Genomic DNA, 18,069 nt, shown 5'->3' with positions numbered 1-18,069 from the left:
CCATTCTGAAAACTATATTTGTGTTCCTTTATGCGGGCTTTGAACGTTCTTCCAGTTTGACCTATATAAAACATCGGGCATGACCCAGACGATGATTTATACACTCCTGATTTTTCTGAAACTGAACTTTCATCTTTGTTATTTTTAATGTGCATGCCTAAGTTGTTGTTGGTTTTGAAAGCAGTATTAACACCTTTGCTGTGCAGAAAATCTGAAATATTTGTAGGCCAACCCACTATTTATTTTATTTTATATAATATCAGACAATGGAAGTCCGAACTAATGAAATTCATCATGAAACATTGTCAATCGCCTTCAAGCAAACTTGACTTTTGCTTAGCCAACGAACATTGTTGTGTTGCAGTTCGTCAGAATACGCCGAATCACATTATGAAAGTAGCTCCTTGAAATGTCGGTGCTGAGGAGCAGAATGAGACCTCATAAAATTAATCAACTTGACCAAGATGTCCATCACTTCTTTCAGTGTAGCACTAAGCTTTCCTGGTGAATTGTGCACTGATATGATATTATACCCGAATTTGTATCCCTAATTCTCTTTACTACACCTTTTTCTCTGCCAATCATTGCTGTGACCCCGTCAGTTGAAAGCGACACCATTTTATTATAACTAATATTAGATTCAGTAATAAACTCGTCAATGACCTTGAATAAATCTTCTCCTGGAATATTACCTTTCGACGGCAATACTGCCAGCAACTCTTCTTTGAAATCTGACACTCAATATCAAGAAATCTTATGAAAATAGACATTTGTTCATCATCAACAATGTCACATGATTCGTCACGTGCTATGGCGTAGCAAGGTGCAAGAGTTCAATAAGAGTGTTTTTAATATCAGCAGCTAAAATTTTCGTTTTTCGTGAAATACTTCTCGCTGATAATGGAATACTTTGAAATGCAGCGATATCTTGTTTTCCTCCAAAAAGTACCGTGACTACTTCCAACATACATTCCTTCACCATCTCAGAATCTGAAAATGGTTTCTGGTGTTTATTAAGCGTCCAATACACACGTAACGCTGCTTCTGTGGATTTTTTCGCTGGCTTATGCAACGATCTGGTAATTTCGTGCTTTTTTGTAAGGACCGGGATATGCATAAAGTTTTTCTTTACGAGCCTCACTGCCAAGAGAAAAGTTTTTGTGAAATTGCCAATGTGCATATAAGGTGCGGTTCCAGAGTGCATATAAGGCACACTGAAACCGCTTGAGGCATATCAGGCAGTAGGCAGCGTAAAACAATATTGTTCAGTCCATTCTGTCAGAAACTTCCTATTTTCACTGTCCACTTTACGCTTTTTCGCGTAAGTGCGAAATATTATGAAAACACGAAAAATCACGAAACAAATGAATGAATCTGGTTTCTCCCGCTCACACGCTCGCACCTCTGATTTTGATACTCGCTCGCGCTTGTTTCAACAAAACAAAACAGTCGCAAGCGCGCACAAACACGGGGTAGATGAGAAACTAATAAAACCATATCAGATGTAGGTACTTGTAAAACAGATTGACTAGGCAACTTGAAATAAAATATGTACATACTAAATTGAATTCTATGTGGCTTAAAATTATTACTTTAATTGATAAAGGTATAGTATTCCTTATCTACGTATTGATTTATACTTCGTATATAACACATTACAATATTTGGCGGTCCGAGGTTCGACCTTTCGCGGTCGAACGGACCGCGGACCGCGGTCCGTCTGTTGCTGACCGTTAGTTTAAACCGTAATTGAAAACTGTTGTCTTTGATATTGCTAGTAATTCCAAGTGAAACACTATAAAAATATCAAGTGTGATATATCACTGAATTGTGATTTACCAGTGATTGTGATTTTATCGCTCTATCACTATTTGTAATATAGAGCAGATTCGTATTTGACGAAAAAGTTGATGGTGACCCACGAAACGTTCAATCAAAGAATTATTGTTATAGTACATTTCGAATGAAATAAAACATGTTTTACCAAAAAACCTATGAAACAGTGAGCCTTCCTGCCCCAAAGACGACCTTAATGAGATATTCTTCAACTTATGAAAGCAAAAAGACATTAAGTCATCTACCATCTGAAATGAAGAATCAAAAAGACTATAGGAAAGGAACCCCAATCAAAAAAGCGTCTTATAACCGCGATGAATTCTATAATGAAACTTAAACTTTTTTTCAATCAATTTATCTATTCTTTGTTTTCTGTGTCATCTCATATATGTGTGTTTGAATGTTCATACGTATGTGTATGTTGAGTTCACATGTATATTTGTGTATATATAGTGACTTAACATACTTTTATTTTCTTTGAAAAACTTTTTTTTCGATACTCAATATTTCCCACTGTTTTTTTGGTATACAACAATTTAAATCAATAGAGAATCTGCCTGAGTGAAATGAAAAGCAAAGCGAAAAGTTCACCTATTAAAATTACTGCAAAATATAAACCACTGAAGACTTCTAACTATTCATTTACCTAATTCATAAATTTTACTCACAAATTGAGAAAATGAAATTTTTATATGTAGCTTTCTTCAGAGGTTGGCGTTTCTGAAAAAAATCTTTTTTTCTTTTGAATACCCAAAATTCACTTCAAAACTTTCGCCTCAATTGTGACATTCTTGAAAAAATCTACATATTACGCAGTAACTTTTTGTGGTGAACTTTTCAGTAAGAAATACTTGTTTATGTGGATATATTTTGTGCTTGTAATTATTGTAAATAACAAATTATATTATTTACTATAGTATAATTGCATAGTATTAGTCACAAAATTCTCAGAAATATCATTGCATTTAAACGAAAACATTGTTGTCAAGGTCGTGATTCTATATATTTTATCATCATTTTTTCTTATCAATCCAGTATAATTTCCGTAAGCCACTGCAAGAGACAGATTGAGGTCATTTCTGAGAATTTAGTGCCTACTATTTTGGAATTATAGTATAGCTATAATGCATTTATATTCTTCAATTAACAATACATTTTGAATATTAAGTTTACTTATCAATTATTGAGCTTCATCAACGTGAAATTTCTTTGACAATATAGTATTGTCTCTCTTTTTCTTTTTTTACCCCTCTCTCATGTAACGTTATACTTTTGGACTCCTACACAGCTTCCATTCACCCAATTTACGAATAGCGAAAAACATTACGAGTCTATTAATTACCATCAAAGATGATTTTTCGAATTCGACACAATCGTAATAATATTACGATTGTCAGTCATCATACATTTGAATAAAAATAACAAATATTAGCACCATCTTGGTGCTAATTTTGAAACAAAAGCGCATCTCACCAATACACTACTCACCAAATCTAAACCACCAAATGACCACACCACACACTTTTCTGATCACCAGTTTTACAATAGACTTGTTAACCTAACCAATACACAGTTCTCCGAAACAGAAATCCAATTGTTCCATAACGATTTCAAATATAACATCAAAATACCAGATTCAGCAAAAAATCTAAAATGTTAGGTATCGAAACAGAATTTTCACTCAAATCCACAACCCCAGAAAGAAAACTCAAACGTAGAACAGCACATATAGTCAAAAACAGTATTTGCTCTTTACAAAATTACAATTCTGAACAAAACATTCCAAGATCGATAACATAGAAAGTCCATAATAACATCACAATCACAAAAGTAGACACAGGTAAGACAGTAATTGCCAAACCCAATGATATTTACATAAACAAAACACACGATTCATACAAACCAGTTCTTAAACTGTTCATTAAACTTCATGAACAACAGAAGTATCGTTTCTGACAGCACTATAGTATACAATTTTCAAATTCCTGCTAAATACCATTAAAAACTACATCCAATATTTTCATATGTGTTCAGTTGCCAAAACTCGCAAAAACTAATACTAAAAAAAAAACTCCACATAATTCCAAACTACTTTTGTTCGATGTTACAAATTTATTCCCAAACATTTCTCTAGAAAATTCTCAAGAACTCGTAGATGAAATACTATTCAAAATTCATACAAACCTATTAAATCATTCTGATATCCTTTATAGTCCATTATTGTCAGCACGTATAGGGCAAAATTATTCTGATTTCAATAACAATATGTAACAACAAAGAATACCCAAAAGGGCAAGAAAAATCCAAAAGGGCAAGAAAAATCTTTCAAATAACTATAGATCAGTCGCTTTGCTATCAGTGATATCAAAAAATCATGGAGAAAGTCGTAAAACACCATATCCTCAAATATTTGGAAGTCTTCAACATCTTGAGCGATCATCAATATGACTTTCGCAAATAAAGATCAACAGGAGACCTTTTATCGTATGTCACCCACATTTGGAATAACGCAATCCAGAAACATGAAGAATCAAGAACTATTGAGCTTGATATTTCTAAAGACTTTGACCGGGTGTGGCATGAGGGTTTGCTGGCCAAACTTCGATGCTATGGCTTATCGAATCATTTTTGTGTATGGCTCTTCAGCTTCCTTGAATACCATTCCCTGTAAGTGGCCGTCGATGGAAATATCTCGAATACTGTCACCATCAACGCTGGTGTTCCCCCATATTGTCTCCAACCCTCTTTTTATTGTATATCAACGACTTATTCGAAAAAACCAAGAATCCAATTAATTGATTTGATGAAAACAGCACACTTGTTCAATCATTCCATTTGGATTCCAGGACATCGGCTACGGAGGCATATCTACACCGGCAGCAGGAGGTTGCATATCTTAATGAGAATCTAGAAGTGATTTCAAATTGGGCGGAAAGTAATCAGGTTCAATTCAATGCCACAATACCCAGGCATCGGTTTTCTCCAAGAAGATAAATGTCTCCGAACCGGATATAATATTCAACGAGTCATTTTTTGTGGAGGAAAAATCAGTTTACCCCGATAAGTTACTGCATAAAAATCAATGTATTTTTCACAAAGAAAAATCTTCTATTTATCAGTAACCTGTCGTATTTAACAATTATGCCAAAATCTGCCTCCGTCTTCAGAAATGGATAAAAAATTCGAATATATTCGCAGTTATCCCTTTTTTGATAGTTTATTTCTTTACTCCTTCAACAGATGCCAAAGAAGTTTTGAAATATAAAATTATGTCAACTGATTGACAACTGAAACATTCGATGTAATACAAGGTACTCTCCGATATCAGTCTGTTGCCATTTCACCACTATCCAAAGTTTTCTTCAAGATGGGTAGCCAAGTACGGTCTATTTCTAAGGAGCTATTAGAAATACAATTCTCTTCAGACATGAGGATATACGCTGATTCTTTTAGCTTACGTCTCTTAGAATGAGGCTCATTGGTAATCATTCTTATCCTATTCCATTCCACCCGATGATCACCGTCTGATTTTAAAATTTGTTCCGATAATTTTGATCCTGTCAATTGTCTATTTTTTATATAATCTCGATGTTCATTCTCACGCACTTTCAATGGTCTCGAGGTTTCACCAATATAACTTTTACCACAAGAACAAGGTATTTCATAAATACAAATTTTTGTTTTTTCTTCAGTGTTGTTGGGTTTTGTATGTGTGAGTATAGATCTCAGTGTATTTTTTGTTTTGAAAGTAGTTCTAACATCATACCTATTACCAATTCGTCTTTTTTTTTCAGATAGTCTTGGAATGTAAGGTATAACGCTAGATGTGAAAGGTGTCGGTGGATGCTGTTTGTATGTTCGTTTGGTTTTTAATTGACTATATATTGCACTATTGCATTTATCGTTGAATTTATGAACGAATCTGGATAAGCGTTATCTTTCAAAACAGATTTAATTAATGATATTTCTTCATTGAGATTTTCAGTTGAATTGCATATCACTTCAGCTCTTTTGTGAAGGCAATTTATTATACCTTTTTCAACACTCGCATGATGATTTGACGTATAGTGAAGATATCTATTTGTATGTGTTTTTTTCCGATAAACATTTGTGTCAAATTGATCTGATGACTTCTCTAACATTACATCAAGGAAAGGGAGTCGACCATCTTGTTCAATCTCTTTTGTGAACTTTATTGTCGGATATAATAATGTCAGGTCACCAGTAGTAGTAGCATGGAATTACTAGGATTCTGTGTACGAAAATTCTACTTCCAACTGAAGGACGGATTCTTTACAAAAGATGAGGATTGCCAATGGGATCGCCACTTTCACCGGTTATAGCTTACATATATGTATATATATATATATATATATATATATATATATATATATATATATATATATATATATATATATATATATATATATATCTATGTGTGTATCTATATATATATATATATATATATATATATATATATATATATATATATATAAAGAACTTCGATACCATTATGTGATTTCTGTTAATGAGGTTGCAGTCAATTTTGTGGATGCCAGGGAGTAAGAAAAAACCTTTGGTATTATTACGTTAAGCTTTCCGAAATATTCATTTCCTTCTTCAGGACTTACTAAAAAAAATTGTAAAACAAATTAAAAACACAGTTATATATATATATATATATATATATATATATATATATATAATATATATATTTTATATATATATATATATATAAAATATATATATATATATATATATATATATATATATAAAATATATATATATATATATATATATATATATATATATATATATATAATTATTCCATGAGATATATTCCAAATTTAACCCCGAAATTACTTAATATATTTCGAGACATAAAAAATATTAGAATTTCTACCAAAAATGATACAACAATTCCATCCCTATATTCTAAAATTAAAACCCCTCTCAGCAATAAAGAAAAATCTAATATCACATATAGTATTCCATGTTCTTCTTGTGATTCAATTTACATTGGCGAGACCAGTCGTAATCTTTCTGGAAGAATCACGTCACATAAAAGTAACTGCAGACTCAACAAACGTTCTTGTGGACTGGCTGAACATGTTATCTCCTCAGATCATGTTATGGATTATGAAAATACAAAAATTTTAGCAGTTGAAAATAATAAAGTCAAAAGGATATTTCTAGAAATGGTTCACATAAGTAAAAATAATAATAACTTGAACAAAAAATTAGAAATACAAAATTTAAGTCAAATTTACAATTATATTTTAACTTTTGATCGATGAAATTGAACAAATAATTTCAATATAAAATATTATATACCACTTACATCATTAAAATCCTACTGTATTTGCAGATATCTTAAAAATCACATTTTACACTTCGAGAGTTACACCTCTCGAAGCAAAGCAGTAACTCGTCTTGATAATGCCATCTGAGATGATGGCGAAACGTCGACTATCGAATAGTACACAACGGATGAACACCCGGAAAAACAACACATCATATTCTACCATCCGTGAAAACCTACATTGTAATATATATATATATATATATATATATATATATATATAAATATATATATTGAAAGGTCAAATTTAGTTGACTGGTTATCATATAACTATAAATTATTTTTGATTTGGGTATTTCAGTCAATATCTGCGGGCTATGGAAACACTATTTTTTGTTATTCAAGCTTTCGGAAAGTATATTTTTCTCATTTATCAAGAATATCTACAAAATAAAGATCATGTGAACATTATACAGCAATAGATATGTTACAAAAACTCACCAAAGTTAGTATAAAATATAAAAAAGGCATGTAAATCGAAACATAAAACGAAAAGTCAAATGCAAAATTTGACGTTGAAAATTTTGTTACAGCACCAGAGAAAATGTGATTATTATAATATTAACACATACAGTGAGTGAAAAATTATTTGTAATATGAAAATCAGAAATACAAAATTTAAGTCAAATTTACAATTATATTTTAACTTTTGATAAATAAAATTGAACAAATAATTTCAATATCATATTACTAGATAGACTATTGTAGCATGTATATATATATATATATATATATATATATATATATATATATATATATATACATATATAAGTCTCCTATATAATTGGTTGTATTGATTCCGATTATTATAATTATTATTACTTTCTCTATTAGCATATTCCTGTCTATTATTATTTTGATTGACCCAATTTTGAAAATTATTGTAATTGATTCTCCTTCTTTCCTGTGTCGTCAAAAATTGACATAGACTATCCATATCTTTAAAATTGTACAGCATCATAATCTCCTCTAAATTATTATCAAAATGTTGGATTATTAAGTTGACTATATATTCTTCTGTGAAATTGCAATTTAAATACTGTGGATATATTATATATTTTCATGGCATATTTATGGTAAGATGTTCCTCTATTGGAATTTAATTTTCCCCCTAACAATTCATCTTTTAATAACTTTCGTTGGGAAGGTCCCCAGAAATAGCTCAAAAATGTATTTGAAAATTCATCAAAATTGGTCAATTATTTCTCTTCATTGGTGAACCACAATAATGTTTCTTCCTGCACATGACTTCTAATAACTTCTTTCATTTTTTTAAATGACAAATTTTCATATTTACTTTTTATGAATTCTATGAAAGGTACTGAATGTTGTCTTTTAATGCTTCCATTAAATATTGATTTATTTTCATTACCTATAGCTATAATTGGTCTTATTGATTCTTCTCTATTACTTAGGTTTCTTTCCGTTTGTTTTATTTTATTGTTAATATCAATTACTTTTTCATTTATATTATTTTCATGTTCTTTAAACTTTTCTCCAGTTAATTTATTTTCCCTATCTATTTTTTTATTTAAGTTCTCATTCTCTTCTCTCCTTGTATTTACTTCTTGTACCAATCCTTCTTCTACAATAGTTATTCTTCCCTGTACCTGATCAATGTATTCTTCACTTTCTTTTCTATGATCTTCCACCTCCTGTGAAATTTTTTCGACCTTTGCTATAGTCCTTATATATTCTGCTAATTCTTGTTTCAAATTATTATGGTTTATATTAATTTCTGTTTTTAACTTCCATGCATTATTTGTTTGTTCATCAATTTTTCCAAATAACTTCTTCATCTCTTCATTCCTTTTTCTTTCTAATTTTTCCATATCTTCTTGTCTTACTCTTTCCAATCCTTCCATTTCTTCTTGTGAAGTTATTTGAATTTTATGTTATTTATATATATATTTTTTTTATTTGACTTAGTAATTGAGCTGTTCAATTTAGCTGTTTAATCAAGCTTCGCGTTGGGCGACAATTTATTATATGATGATGATGTTGTTAAATGATTTTAAAGTTTGATTTTAATTTTTAATTTTTATTATTAATATTATTACTTGTGATGAAAATTTTACTCGGCTCGACTCTTATGTTGAGTGTAAATCCTATACCACAGTGTATAGAGATTTTTCTCAACCTCTCAGGTGGATTCAGGCACAAACACAACAATTACTTACCCAAACTTGACTTTCCTTGTAGATTTTCCTGTGAATAAATTTGGAAAAAGACACAATTGATATTAGAAAATGTAGAACAGTTTTAATTATCAGAGTAAAAATATGTTGAATTCAAAAATTATATATATATATCAATTGCCAAAATAGAAAATTCCTTAAAATTAAGAATGTCCTAAATCTACAATGAACTATTCAAAGTGAATACACGAACATATTTGGCAAATGTCAATTTACTATTGCAGGTCACTGTATTTCGGCAGACTCGGGTTTTTGATTCATAATTTAATTTTGAGGGTCTTGTTCAATTCTTGGATACTTTCATTAATATATGCATATATTATTTAGAAATGGTATAGGTAAATACCTTACTTTCCTCCAACGCTGGTGTGTGTGTGGTGTGATATTTCTGCAAAGCTGGAACTCATTGATATCTTACTAGACTTGGCTGGATAGGTAGGTTTTTTCACTGAATTTATTATTACAAATCAGTATTGACTGCTATTCTGGTTACTTCTTAATTTATATACTATATATTTCAAATTTTACGGAGAGAAAAATTTAGCATGGCGTCTCTTTCATTGCCTCAAGAAGAATCCCGTTGTTGATCAAAAATTTGAAAATCTATCTCGTTCCCCTAGTTACCATCTATCAATTTTCACATATACAAATTTTCAAATTCTTTTTCAGGAAAATCATCTATTCTACTAATTTAACATTGGCTCTTAAATTTAGATACATTTTCATTTTATAGTTTCGTACAAAAATAGTTAACCTCACTTTTATGTTAATATAAATATTTTCCAAAAGCATCACTTGATGTCAGTTTCTAAGGAAGTGATTCACAATAATAAATTTTGAATTTTACATCATTCCTAAATAATAACAATTAGTTCATCATGCCTTTTTCGTTTTTTCATCACAGATGTTAATTTAATTTTATCTGACATTTCTTTCTAACATATATCGGTTATCAGTTGTTCGTATTTCGATGTGTTTTGATGTTTGAATTTCCCACTCTTATTTGCTTGTATTCACAACTCATTGAATTATAGGCCCTGATAATACACCCTTGTTCATGTACATTGAGCAGGATGTTACAGTTCAAGTAAACGATATAGTGAGAAATTCTAAAAATCCACGGACTTCGAACCCAAAAAATAAGGACACAGAAAGAACTGAACTACAAAATATCTTGGGGCTATGTTTGATCAACAATGAGAATGTAAAATGATTGAGATTATAACATATGAATTATATACATTATTTAAAAAAAACTTTCAATTCACTTATAAAATATCATGTTATCATTCGGGTGGCAAGTTCCAAAGCACAAAAGTACAATTATTTGCAAACCACCCTGTTGTATCCACTTGGGGGATCTTTTGATGTTTTATTATCCAAATTGTTCTGAAAGTTATGAAAACCACAAACGAAATATTCCATGAATGAGCGTTCGAAAACAATATTGCTGATAATCATTTTTCGAGGAACGTGATTAGACTAAAAACTGAGAAATACTAATTTGTTTTTATATGCCTAATTGATGATGACATATTTTGAAATATCCGTCGTTTTCAGAGTACCACAATGATTCGGTAATAAATTATTTTTGGTTGTGAGTCAGATGTCAAGTATCAGGTTACGTTCTTAAAGGGAAGTGTTGAAATATTCTAACTCATTATTTTCACACGTAAGTACAATCAACTGATATAATTATCTTCACTTCAACATTTTCAGATATCTTGATAATAATTTTTGTAGTAACTGTAGGTGAACTGAACTAGTTAGTGACTGACATAATAGGTCGTGATGACGATTTTGAAGAAGAATTTTTTAGGTAACTTGCAAAGAAGAGAGCATATTTACGTACCATCTAAAGGAACCATTCGTTCAGGCAAGTCTCAACTTTTTCCAGGCAGATGGGGCGATGACAAACCTATTGTTTGTTGTCCGCTTCAGCCTAGTTCGAGGAATGATATTCTGAAGGAATTCAATTTTCAATTACCGGAAATCATCGAGTTCATGTTGATTAATAGGCACTACCTTGCACTGACTAGTGGCCAATCAGCCCGAAGCCGGTGTGTTTCAATAATTGAAAATCTGTTGCGGTAGTTGTATCGGCAACAGCATATGCAGAAATAACTCCAGTGAAGAATCCTGCACTGACACCTGTCGGATATAATCAAACGCCCTTCGTGGTATTAGCCAGGGGAGTAGTTGTTTTCTGATGGGTGTCAGTCCATTAACCTACAGTGTAGGGAGTTCAGACTGTTCTTTTAGATAGATGATTTAATTTATAGCCAGTCTTCGAGTATGCCCACTGACTATATACGAAAAGTTTTCTAATACGAGGAATTGGTCAAATTTCGGATATGCGGTTGGTTACCTCGATTGTTTGAAATTTTGATAATGACATTATTGCAAATAGTTGCGCTACAGACCAATGCAGAAATTATTTATGAGAAATTGTGTTACTCAAATGATGAGAAAAAGGTTGTCGCCTTTTTGTTCTAGAGATAAGTCTCAAACAAGAATTCTGTAAAGTTTGTAGTCTCTCTTATCAGACTGTAACAAACTTAGGTCATATACAATATCCGCGTAGTTTGCCTGAGATAATACCAAGGCATCACACAGTAAAGTTAATCTAGCCGTCTAAAACAAGTTTGTAAATGTTCACTTTTTTCGTTCTCTCAGATTGAGTTTCTTGGGAGCTGAGTCCGCAGACGAAGACAGTTCTTTGTATAAATTTATGGATGTAGCCGTTACTACGTGGTAGGAAATCATAATGAAGAAAGAGAATTGAAAGTTTTTATATTTTTCACCACTTTTATTTGTCACTAACGTTACTGCAGTTTCGTCCTATAAGGACATTTTCAAACTTATACACTAAACTGCAGTACCGTTGGTTACAAATTAAACTAGTAAAAACCATATAAAGTTTCATTCATCTTTTATTCGCAGCTATTTCTTTTTCTGATTATTTCCGGTAGGTGTATTGGCAGTTCTTTTCACTTCGTAGACTATAGAAGGACCGGAAATCAGTTGTTCTAGTCTAGTACATACTTGGTACCATACAAGTATAATCTATTTTGTCGGATTGTGGCTTTTAGTCCATTTCCTTTAGCTATATTGAGAAAGTCATGTAAAGATTTGGTCCTCGGGAGATAATTCAATGTCAGTCAAAAAAGTTTTTTTTATTCTCCTTGTTTTAGTTACAAAAACTGAACATCAAACTGAATATAACTATATACAGGGTAAAACAGAGAGTAAACAAATAATAGTGAATATAAATACTTGACATTCTCTCACGCAGTAATTGATTCAAATGAAAGAAATTACTTTAAATCTGATTATTCTCGGGAGACTTCTCTTTGAATACAACAAGTATACAAAGTGTAGATACACCTGGCTTGAATGTTGTTCGAGAAGCTGTAACAACATCAACCACTCTGATTTTGCCATACTTCCCAGGGGTAATTCTTTCTTTCAGCCAAATGTTCCGTGGACTATTGGGATCATAAAATAGGACAATATCCCCTATTCTGACATTTCTTTTCTGCTGGTGCCATTTACCTCGTTTTGCTAGAGATGGTAGATATTCTACCTACACCTTTGTCAGAATAAATCTGTGAGCTTTTGTGCTGCCTTCCATTTGTTCAATAAACACAAATCTCTCTCATCTGTTTCACCCCAACGCTGAATAATAAGTTCCAATCAAGAAATGATTTGGAGTTAGAGCCTCCATATCATCTGGATCATGGGGTACATGGGTAAGTAGTCTCGAGTTCAAAATATTGTCCATTTCTGCAAATACTGTCCTTAAAACATATTCCTGGGGATATATTGTTGTAAGAACTTCCGACACATGTTTCTTGATGAATTTTATCAAACTCTCACATGATCCATAAATGAAAGGAGCTAATGGCGAGTTGAAAAACCACTTCACATTTTCCAGCGTACAAAATTCCTTTATTTCGTTTTGGTTAAACGATTCCAAACCCATTTGAAGTTCCCTGTCACTTTCTTTAAAATTCTCTCCATTATCACTATAAACCTCGTCTACTACCAAATTGTCGAAAAACATGAATGAAACCATCCATGCTCAGGTCGTGTGCAATCTCTTCTCACCATACAAGTGAATATCACCCCATATCACTTCTCGCGACTTCTTTTGACCGAAACTAAAAGAAGTCCAAAATAATCAACTCCGGTTTTTATTAAAGGTCTCACTGTCCGTTCTATCTTACATGTTGGAAGCTGTCCCATAATCGGAGGTTTCGGCAAAGATTTTCTCTGTTCTTACACTTTTGGCAGCTTGTCCAGCAACTGCGGATAGCTTGTCGCATTCGTAGTATCCAAAACTTTTGTCTCATGCTATTGAATACAGTGTCCTGTCCATGGTGATTGAACTTCTCGTGATAATAAAATATAAGCAGTTTCGTAAATTTGTGTTTCGGGTCTAAAATTATCGGTCTTTTCACATATTCATCTAGAAGTTCGGAATTATCTAATCTTCCACCCAATCTGATCAAGACTTCATCATCAAGGAAACAATCCAATGTATACATGCGACTCGTATTGTTCACAATACCATGAGTTCTCAAAGATTTCATTTCTTCATTAAATATTTTTTTTGACATCTGCTAAGTAGATTTTTCTCAGCTCGATTTATTTCTGATACTTCAAATTCACCTGAAGTTTTTGCTCTTGTTTCACAATTTTGTATGAATCTATATATCCAAGCGGTTGATCTCAATAATTTTTGCCACTTAGAGAATTTATTTGAATCAGTCGTTACTACCTTTCCTTTATCGTTCATATCTATATGAACCAGGATATTATTTTCATCCATGTCTACCTTTTGTCCATTATTATTTGTACTGAATTTTTCTTCAACAGGCCAAAATTCTGAAGTCATATTCAAAAATTCTGGTCCCTTGGTGGTTCGACCAGACCCGCCATCTTTGTGCATTCTCCTTTCCGTACAAACGAGTCTTCTTAGGGCATTTTTTCACTTTCCGGTAAATGAAGATTATTTTTTTTCCAAAGCAGTCCTCTTTCAAACTTGTCACCTATTCTCAGCATTGTAGAATCCATGATCTCTTGAGCTCTAATGTCCTCTGGATACTGCGATATTCTATGATGCAGACACTTGGCTTGATTTGAAAAAGAACGTAGAAACAGATTTCCACTTGCTCAAAAAATGGTTTGACCAAAGGCTCCTGACAGTGAATCTGGAAAAAACTAATTTTCTTCCTTTTAGCTGCAATCTATCCAATGATTGTCCATTTCAAACTCTTGATGTCAGCGAACAAGAAAAAACAATAAAAATAGATTCCCTGAGAGAAATCAAATACTTGGGCGTCTACATAGATAGAAACTTAAGGTGGGGCTCTCATATAAAATAAACAATAAAAAAACTGCAAACAATGCTCAACAACTTCCGTTTCTTGAAAAATTACTTACCTCACAAAGAACTTAATCAATTATATAGTTCACTAGTAGAGAGCCATTTGAGATATGGTATAACAGCATGGGGATCAGCTCTGCGTGTACACCTCAATCCGTTAGAGGTATTACAAAGGAGATTCATGAAGTTGATCATGTCTAGAAATTCACGTTTCTCGTCAGATCTCCTGTATGAAGAGTGTGAAGTTATGGATATGAGACAATTATATTACTATTGTACAAACGTGAAGTATCGTATCGTTTCAGCAAAAATAAAGCATCATCACGAAACCACGACTATAACACACGACATCGCGACCAACTAACCTATCCTACTGTTAAAAAGTCAATTTTACTGTAGCACTTTTTCTATTTAATGAAAAGGAGCTACTGCATACGGCAGCTCTTCGTCGGTTGGCACTATGGGTTCGTTTACAAATAAAAGTATATCATTGTACAGTAATTGACTGGTCAAAAAATAAGAGGGGCGCCACTGCAACTTTCAAAATGTCTATGTCAAAGAGTACTTACTTGGAAAGTTGAGCAACCGAGTAATGACTAAATAGTTGTTATACCCAAAACTAGAGAGACTTTACCATATGATGTTATCAAATTGATGAGTGTTAATCAATAAATAAATAAAACAAAGTAAAACATACAAACATTTAATATTAATAACTCTTCAATGGTTCAGAGCTAAAGTTCCCGGAAATAAGACTTGTAATTCTAATAATAATATTCAATATTGGAAACTTCGAGAGGTTAATTGAATAGGTAGAAGATGTTTTAGGAAATTCATTTCCCAGCGCATAGTACTATGTGGTGGTTTACATATATTCGTTGAAAAACATATACTTTGACCTGAGAGTATTTAAATTGAATGTACATTAATAATTAAAAAATTTAAATAGTAGGATTTTATCCTGTATAAAAAAGTATATAAGTAAAACCTGTTCCTCAGGCGACAGCACTTTGAAAACTGAGTACGGAATCCCAGGCCAACCAGGACTGAAGTGATGAGTGGAGCGATACTACGATAGCTTTATTCTCTCTGATTGCAATCAAATGTTCATCGAGCTGAACCATGGATTGTACTCTTCGGGCAAGTGAGCCCTATTGGAACCATAATACCAAAAATATCCTTGAAATATATACGAGGGGTCAAACCAAAGCTTGGGAGATAACCAACCAGAACAGAAACCGTGACAATTCCCTGGGTGAAAATCCTTCGTGTACAACAACCCTTTAAATGTTTTTTTTAATAGAAACTGTCCTATATTGTCGCTAGCAAGAGAACAATGAAAAGAAAAGTAGGAAAACTCAAGTTCTGTGAAGGGTTTTATCTTGTAGCAAAAAAGGCGTTGGCGTGGTACAAAGTATTCAAACACCAAATTGTCGTAAATGTTCAATATAGGCCTCTATCAAAAGCCAGGACGTAGTGGTTGATTATAAGATGGGTAGAACGAAATATCCACTAAGGATCATTTAACAAATTCAGGATTCGTCAGCCGAACAAAACCAGAAACACCTGTAGGGCAGACACCTGTCATTTACGCGAAATCTACATCCTAACTGATCAGAAAACAATTCGTTTTCTTCTTCTTCTTCTTTTCGGAAGATAGGATACTAGCGTTTTGACCTATCAATATATGCATGTTCCATGCATAAAGGACTAATCTGAACAGAATAAAGTAATGGTATGTTTGGTTGTATCTGGTCAGACACCCCCAAAGCTAAATTGGCTACACTGACGAAAAATGAAACAGTTGACAGTCAAAATATCATCAAACAGCTGACAATTAAAATAAACAGAAAATACCAGCTCGAAGACACTCCTTGTGAAACTTATCCATAACCAAAACATTCGAGATTAGCAATGGGATTTTTATACCGTTTCTATGGATGAGGTTAGACAATAAACTTTACATATCTATGTTTGTTAATTTCACGTTCGCTGAGGGGGTAGGTCACCACGGAGTGACATCCATGTTGCTCTAAAACTTTTTTATTTATTTACAAAATAAAGTATCGAAAATTTACATACTACATCACCTCTCTCCCTAAAAAAAATTCTGATCCTACACTGGATCATAATTTCACCTCTATATTTACAGAGTTATAGAAAAACTAATAATTTCATCCTAAGGAATCTTTAATGAAATCAACACACAAATTAAAAATTAGTTGGAAAATATTTTTGGAACAGTAACTATGCGTACTAAACATCCTTTTAGGAGTCACTAGAGGGGGTTAATCAAAATCAGAAAAAATTCATAATCTGGAAATGTCTCTATCGGTTAAGTCTATCCAAAATTTCCAAAAAACAATAAAATGCCTAATAATATACCTAACTAAAATATACTACATTTACCAAGGATTTGATCCAAGGAAGTTAAACATATGTTGTAGTCAAACAACCTTTCTATTCAGTTGGATAATATTTCTGCTTCACTATCTGAAGCAGAAACATGATCCAACTGAAACGTGTCAATTAGACCCAAAATAAGGTTTCAAATCCTTAATGTGCCAATCACCTGCTGGAGCACCATTCTCAAACTCTAGAGAATAAACCAAACGTGAAACCTTTTTGCGGACAATGCATAGTACATATTTATGTGCTAATTTAGCACTGAATTTGGTCGCCGCTTCAGATAAAACTTTATTGCGACGCCAAACTTTATCACCAACTGCAAATGAGAAACGTTAAACCTTTTTGCGGACAATGCATAGTACATATTTAGGTACTAATTTAGCACTGAATTTGGTCGCAGCTTCAGATAAAACTTTATTGCGACGCCAAACTTTATCACCAACTGCAAATGAGAAGTCTCTATTTCTCAAATTGTAAGCTCATGGATTTCTCTGATAGGCTTAATGTAACTTTTCTCTAACTTCAGCAAAAACGGTACCTAAACCAGAAATTCAATGTCTTTAGTACTTGAGATGGTTCCATAATATTTTCCATACAAAGGAATGTGTCGGGCAAAAACTAAAAATGCAAGAGAAAAATTATGAACTTTGTGAGCAGAGGTATTTATAGCAAACTGAATTTTTGATTCTTTATCCCAATCTTTATGTTCATCAATGTAGCAACGTATTGCTTGACCTATTGTATGATTGTTTCGTTCTACAAAATTACACTGGGGTGCATACCGCGGTGTAAACCAAATTTTTACTTTATATGAATCAGCTAGTGCTTTGAATATTTTACCCGCAAAATAAGTAGCATTGTCTGTTATAATC

The sequence above is a fragment of the Leptinotarsa decemlineata genome, unplaced genomic scaffold (assembly GCF_025532065.1).
Source record: "Leptinotarsa decemlineata unplaced genomic scaffold, Ldec_3_MD MMD2_tig00004067_RagTag_RagTag, whole genome shotgun sequence".
Taxonomy (NCBI): Eukaryota; Metazoa; Arthropoda; class Insecta; order Coleoptera; family Chrysomelidae; genus Leptinotarsa; species Leptinotarsa decemlineata.
The sequence above is the reverse complement of the archived record's forward strand: the minus strand, read 5'-3'. Positions refer to the sequence as shown.